The following is a 7,516-nucleotide window of genomic DNA, read 5'->3' on the forward strand; positions in this document are numbered from 1 at the left end:
CTACTGAATATTAAGAATTTTAATATTCAGTTTAAATGCACTATTTTTTTCTGATTACCAAGGTTAGCGTATGTCTCCTCTTCAGGAATACATAGCCTAAAACACAGTCACCATCCTTTATATCAGCTGTGAACATATTTGAAGACAATTATTAGGTCCCCCCTTCTGTCTTCTTTTCTTAAGACTAAACATGCCCGGTTTTTTTTAACCTTTCTTCATAGGACAGGTTTTCTAAACCTTTTCTCTTGCTCTTCTCTGAATTCTCTCCAGTTTGTCCAAATCTTTCTTGAAATGTGGCACCTAGAACTAGGCACAGTACTCCAGCTATAGCCTCACCAGTGCCAAGCAGTGGGACAATTACCTCCCACATAATACATACGACACCCCTGTTAATTTACCCCAGAATGATATTAGCTTTTTCCACAACTGTATCACATTGTTGGCTCATATTCAATTTGTGGTCCACTGTAACCCCCAGATCCTTTTCAGTGACACTACTCCCTAGTCAGTTACTACCCATTTTGTAGTTGTGCATTTGTTTTTTCCTTCCTAAGTGAAGTACTTAGCACTTGTCTTTGAGTTTCCGCTTGTTGATTTCAGACCATTCCTCTAATTTCTCAAGATCATTTTGAATTCTGATCCTGTCCTCCAAAGTGCGGGAAACCCCTGATAGCTGTGTGTCATCCATAGATTTTATAAGCATACTCTCCACTCCATTAGCCAAGTCATTAATAAAAGTATAGAACAGCACCAGACTCAGGACAGATCCCTGCAGAACCCCACTAGATACGGCCTCCCAGTTTGACAGCCAACTATTGATAACTACTATTTGAAGACTTCAGAGTGTTTATAAAGGAATCAGAATTTTGTGTGAGTTTAAAACTGAAGTTTTGCTTTATGAAGAGAGAAGAGGCTCCTGTCTCAGCTTTTTGTGGTCCTGACAAACAGAGGCTGCACATCCCTGCTTTCTGAGATCCTATAAAAGGAATATCTTCACATTCCTTAATGAGGGGGAGACAGTTGGCTCTTTGAGAAGGCACTCCTGTTGGGTATTTGTCTTTTAAACCAAACAGTTCTCAGGATTACAATCTACAGTAGCTTCACTCACAATTCACAATTTAAGACTGCAACCAAATGCTCTATACAAAAACAAAAATCACGACTCAAATGTAAATCTCCTAATATTACATAAAATAACCTATATAGAATATCACAACAAAATAGAAGTCTAGCGTCTCGCAGTTGGACCTGGGAGTGATAAGTAGTGATTTATGGGAGAGGAGGAGGAGGAGGTATTCTTGCTGACGCTTCTCATGCCTGTCAGTTATTAGGAGAAAGTTTCTTTAATTAGCTTGAATACTTTGCTTAATAAAACAAACAGTTAAAAATAAAGCTATTTTTCTCTAAGCCCCACATCTACGAAAGCACTTAAGTATTTCTTCAATTTTATGAAAGACACAGGCAAGTTTGTAACAACCTAACAAGAATAAATTATATTAATTTTATTGAGGACAATTTTTGTATCAATTTGAGGATTACTACCTACATGCCCACGTGACAGTCTATGGAGAGCTATTCCACATGCTGGTAAAGGCTGGGCACAGCTGGTCTAGAATGCCAAAGCCAACCAACTACACTTACCTCCACTCTAGCCATTTCACTTAAGTTAAAAGCTGCAGCTACTGAATCAATCTCAAACAGCTTTTGGGGACTAGCACAGTGCTCGGTTTGGCTGTGTTTGCAGAGACTCGCACCATGCCAACCACAACCATTTTGAAATCCAGTTCTGCCAGATATGGTTTGAAATATCCCCACCCACTTAGATTAGCAGAAATATGCTAAAGTGAATATCCCAAACACTGACTTCAGTGGACTTCTAGCCACACTGAATTTATCATAGCGTGTGGAGGGAAGTAAGAAAAGAGCAGACCCCGGCTCAGGGACCCCATCCCTATAGGGGACAAAGGAGATCCCCAGCTCAGGATCTCATTTGTGAAATGGTGATCAGAGCAAGAAGTCCTGCCCTTGGCTGCTGTCTCTCCTTAGTGATGCACCATCCCTCTGTCATGCTGGAATGGGCTAGCTCATCTCTGAGTGGTAAATGACTGGTGCTGTAGCTCCAATTATTTGGCTACATCCTGTGCTCAGCTGTGTGTGCACAGTATCTAGTCCCACTAGCCTGTTTCACATCCAGGGAGGTGCACTGGAGCAGAGCTACATTAAGATGGAGTCAGCCGGAAATGCACAAATCAGTCTTGGACCTGTACAGCATTGAAGGGTTATCGTTCCAGCCAAGGGCTGAGCGCTCCTTGCTCTAGTTAGAAGTGCTGGGAATGGTTTGTTTGCAGATATGTGCCTTGCAAGTGCACGAATGGCGTTCGAATGGTGTTAAACCGCTCAGTCCCCTGGCTACTCCCACAGTCTCTGCTCACTACCCTGCAAAAAGGAAAAAGCCCTTTTGTTTCTCAGTAGAGAAGATCTCAAACAGAAATAAGCTAGTAGCTCATGAAGACCAACCGAGGAGCAAGCACAGAAAATGGTTTCGCTGTGATAGGATGTCGCACAGACATGTTGAGAATAGAATGCACTGGAGAAGTGTTCTAGATGAAGATTCACTGAAGGGAATCCATGCCCTGAACGTCCGCAAACCACCTTCAGATGGAATATTAAGAAGAACATCCTCTAGGCTCAAAAGACATCTTGAAAGAATGTCCTGCCTCCAGAATTCTTGTCTAGGGTCTGTAGCTGAGGAGCTGTTTCCTTGCTTTGATCCATAAAGACCTGTATGGTCTGGATCCTAGCTGTGTTACCATTTGTAATTGCACTAGATGCAAAATAAAATAAAATAAATAAATAAAAATCACTGCAATGGAGTAAATGCCGGTGTAATGTTGTCAAGCCAGCTGCCATGTTCTACATTAGCTGAATCTTCCAGGTAGCTCTTGAGAATTGTACGGTAGGGTGCATTACAGGAATCCAGTTCAAATGTGGCAAAATACACAGTGTAAAGTCTGTATGTGAAAAGAAAGGGTGCAGAATTTCCTAATTAATCTCAGATGGAGAAGGGCAACCGCTGTCTGAGAATCCTGCAACAGATGACAGTTCACAAGATCCCCTAGATTATTAATGTATTTATTACTTAGAGGTCACAACTGAGCTCAAGGCCCCATTGTGTTAGGTGCTGTACAGACCTGAAGTGAGGGACCGTCCCTGCCCTAAAGATGTTACAGTCTAACTTGATAAAACAGACAAGGGCTGGGGGAAAGGAAGTGGTGTTATCCTCATTTTTACAGGTGGGGAACTGAGGCACAGAGAGACTAAGAGATTTGCCCAAGGTCTCACAGGAATTCTGTAGCAGAACTGAGATTTGAATCCAGATTTTCTGTGTCCCTGGCTAGTGCCCAACTCATAAATTACAAGGCCAGATGGGACCATTGTGATCATGTAGTCTGACCTCCTGTATAACACAGACCACAGAACTTTCCCAAAATAATTCCTTTTGAACTAAAGAAAAAAAAAATCTTGCCCTCAAGACCATGCTTCCTCTCTCCCCAATTTCAATTGTCCTAGCAGCAGCAGTGTCCGGTTCCCCACTGAGCAGGTTGTATGTGCAGTGGTGTCACAAAAGAGGCAAGTTTGCTAGCCTCCTTGTGACGGATGTGCATAGACACCTTAATAGATTCTTCTCCCTTCTCATGACATCACCCTGGAGCAGCGGTTCTCAAACTTTAGCAACTCGAGGACACCCATTTTGACTTAAAAATTTTCACAGACCCCCAAATCCCACCCCTGCTAGCCCCAGCCCCACTCCTCCTCTTCCCACCTCTTTCTGCTCCCTCCCCCAAGCATGACCCATCCCCACTCCTCCCGCCAAGCACCTCCTGCACTCTGTTCCCTGGCATGCAAGAGGCACTGGGAGGAACGGGGAGAAGTTGATCAGTGGGGCAGGCGGACCTCCTGGAGTACCCTCGCAGACCCCAGTTTGAGAAACGCTGCTTTGTGTACGCAAAATGAATAAATAGGGTACATTCTGTGTTTTGACAGCAAAATAGAGATCTTGTGTCAAGAGTCTCCTGTGATCTTTCTTCCCCCTTCTGTTATGCACCGTTTAAACAAGCTACAGTGTCACTGGAGTGAGAGAATATGGAGGAAGCCTGAGTTCACACCAGCTGCAAAGCAGCCTTCCTGTTCATAGACTTTAAGGTCAGAAGGGACCATTATGATTATCTAGTCTGACCTCCTGCACAACGCAGGCTACAGAATCTCACCCACCCAACTCCTGTATCAAAACTGTATCTGAGGCACTGAAGTCCTCAACTTGTGGTTTAAAGACTTCAAGGTGCAGAGAACCCTCCAGCAAGTGACCTGTGCCCCACGCTGCAGAGGAAGGTGAAAAAACCCCAGGGCCTCTGCCAATCTGCCCTGGAGGAAAATTCCTTCCAGACCCCAAATATGGCGATCAGCTAAACCCTGAGCATGTGGGCAAGACTCACCAGCCAGATACCCAGGAAAGAATTATCTGTAGTAACTCAGATCCCACCCTATCTAACATCCCATCACAAGCCATTGGGCATATTTACCGCTAATAATCAAACACCAATTAATTGCCAAAATTAGGCTATCCCACTATACCATCCCCTCCATAAACTTATCAAGTTTAGTCTTGAAGCCAGATATGTCTTTTGCCCCCACTGCTCCCCTTGGACAGCTGTTCCAGAACTTCACTCCTCTGATGGTTAGAAACCTTCATCTAATTTCAAGTCTAAGCTTCCTGATGGCCAGTTTATATCTATTTGTTCTTGTGTCCACATTGGTACTGAGCTTAAGTATTTCCTCTGGATAGTTTGTAGAGAGTTGTTTTATTTTGCTTCACAAAAACAATGAGGAGTCAGGTGGCACCTTAAAGACTAACTGATATATTTGGGCATCTGTCATAAACAGATAGCTAAGGGTTAATGTTCTTTTACCTGTAAAGGGTTAACACAGGGAACCAAACACCTGACCAGAGGACCAATCAGGAAACAAGACTTTTTCAAATCTGGGTGGAGGGAAGTTTTGGGTGTGAGTCCTTTGTTCTTGGTCTGTTCTTTTCTCGGCTCTGAGAGTGATCTTTCTATCTCCTGGCTTTCTAATCTTCTGTTTCCAACTTGTAAGTACAAGGATAGTAAGACAATAGGTTTATATTGTTTTCTTTTGTATTTACATGTGTGTAGTTGCTGGAATGTTTTAAATTGTATTCTTTTTGGATAAGGCTGTTTATTCATTTTTTTCCTTTAAGCAATTGACCCTGTATATTGTCACCTTGATACAGAGACCCTTTTATGTCCTTTTTCATTCTTTTTATATAAAGCTTTCTTTTTAAGACCTGTTGGAGTTTTTCTTTAGTGGGGACTCCAGGGAATTGAGTCTGCAGCTCACCAGGGAATTGGTGGGAGGAAGAAGTCAGGGGGAAAATCTCTTTGTGTTAGATTTACTAAGCCTGACTTTGCATACCCTCTGGGTGAGGGGGAAGAGAGATTAGATCTCTCGGTACTTGTGTTTCCAGGACTGGAAGCAGGAAATCTCCCAGGGTCGTCCAGGAAGGGGAGCCTGGGAGGAAGTAACAAGGAAACAAGGGGAGGGGGTTATTTCCCTTTGTTGTAAGACTCAAGGCATCTGAGTCTGGGGGTCCCTCAGGGAAGGTTTTGGGGAGACCACAGTGAGCTAGGCACTGTATAATTCCTAGCTGGTGGCAGCAATACCAGGTCCAAGCTGGTAACTAAGCTTGGAGGTTTTCATGCTAACCCCCATATTTTGGACGCTAAGGTCCAGATCTGGGAAGAAATGTTATGACAGCATCTGAAGAAGTGAGCCTTTTTTACCCACAAAATCTTATGCCCAAATAAATCGGTTAGTCTTTAAGGTGCCACCGGACTCTGTTTACTTTGCTTGTTCCACACATGGAAAATGGTGTCTGGTCTGTGCTGAAGAATCCTCGCACATGGAGACCCACTGCCCTCCTCCTCCATGGGGCCGCAGAGATGTGTTAGCAGCCGGCCACTTCCCGGGAGCAGCATTGGGCCAGGGCAGGCAAGCAGCCTGATGAGCCCTGCTGTGCTGCTGGCCAGGAGCCGCCTATGGTAAGCGCCTCCCGGCCAGAGCCTGCACCTCACAACCTCTCCTACTCCCAGCCTGAGCCTCCATCTCACACCGCCTCAAAAAACAGCTGCCTGTAAGGGGGCAGCCAAAGAGATGCATGCGGTTCCAGAGATTGCCGACTACCCCCCACTAAGGTCCACAACAGCACTCATCACTTCCTCCTAATATCCATTTTAAACTTGTCTGGTCCCAGATGGAAGATTGGCTTTGGAGCAGCAGACCTCCCCTGTGAGCTAGAGGCAGTGGAAGGTCAAGTGTTAGGTGAAGCGGACCTGAGAACCAGAGCCTCTTCAGCCAGGAAGGCCTGCACAGTAGCATGCTGCTCTCTTATTTTGCATTGTTCAGGGATGCTGTGGGAGAGGTGGAAAGAAAAAAATCTCTGCTTTGGGAGCAGTCATTCATTCCAAATCCTAGCACATGGCGAAGCTACAGGGCACGTTGTTGCTGTGTCCAGATGCAGGGAGGTCAATCACCAGCCCATCCAATTGACTTACAGTATATTAGGATATTTCTGGGTACAGGTTACACTCTTCAATACAATTCTGTCTTGATCTGAAGTAGCTGCTGGATGTTTTCATTCATATCGTGGCATTTCTATGGGTTGCTTGGTATTGGGAATGAGACCAAGATGTTCCTGTGGTTCTTGCACAGCTGGGTACTCTCTGTGGACAGTGTCCTGTCACCTTGTTTTGAGCAAAGAGACATTTGCTCCCAAACTGAAAGAAGTGGTGGCTCCATTCTGGAGCCTAACTCCAGCTTGAGCTGGATGGGAGTGATGCAGATCGCTGAGAGGCAGTGGAGGACAGCTGCTGCTCTTGCCTCAGCACCCTGCCTGCATTTGTTCTAGGCACTATTTGCAAAGACATATTTTCTCCTGTTACTTCAGGGACTAACTCACCTTGTCATGTGACCTCTGTTCCTGTCTATAATGTCCTCTTAGGACTGTAAGTGCACATGTCTGATGACTCAGCAATAACTTCTACTTTCCCCTGTAGCACTAACAGAATTGAGCACTGATTTGCCTGAGCAGCTGATCTCAAGGAGTGAACCTCCATATACCCATGAGAAAGATTTATATCCCACTATCGTTCTCAGGGAGGCCTTAGGCCATGGGATTTCTAGATTGAGTGCCACCAATCTGCGCACCCTTATTAGCAATGCTTGTGGAGAGGCACATAGTGTGTAGGATGACAGGGCTGTCTATTTTTTTCCTATAATGCCACTGGAGAGTTTTCCTACTGAAGAGACGGACTCTAATGTGATGCCTGCCTGGCTGGACTTGGCTCTCCATGAAAGGCTTGTATAGTGAGGTGACCTCTCTTCCAGGTAAAAACCACTCCCATTTCTGAGTCCCTGAGCAACATAGAACTTTGGTAAT

The sequence above is a fragment of the Gopherus flavomarginatus genome, chromosome 5 (genome assembly GCF_025201925.1).
Source record: "Gopherus flavomarginatus isolate rGopFla2 chromosome 5, rGopFla2.mat.asm, whole genome shotgun sequence".
Lineage (NCBI taxonomy): Eukaryota > Metazoa > Chordata > Testudines > Testudinidae > Gopherus > Gopherus flavomarginatus.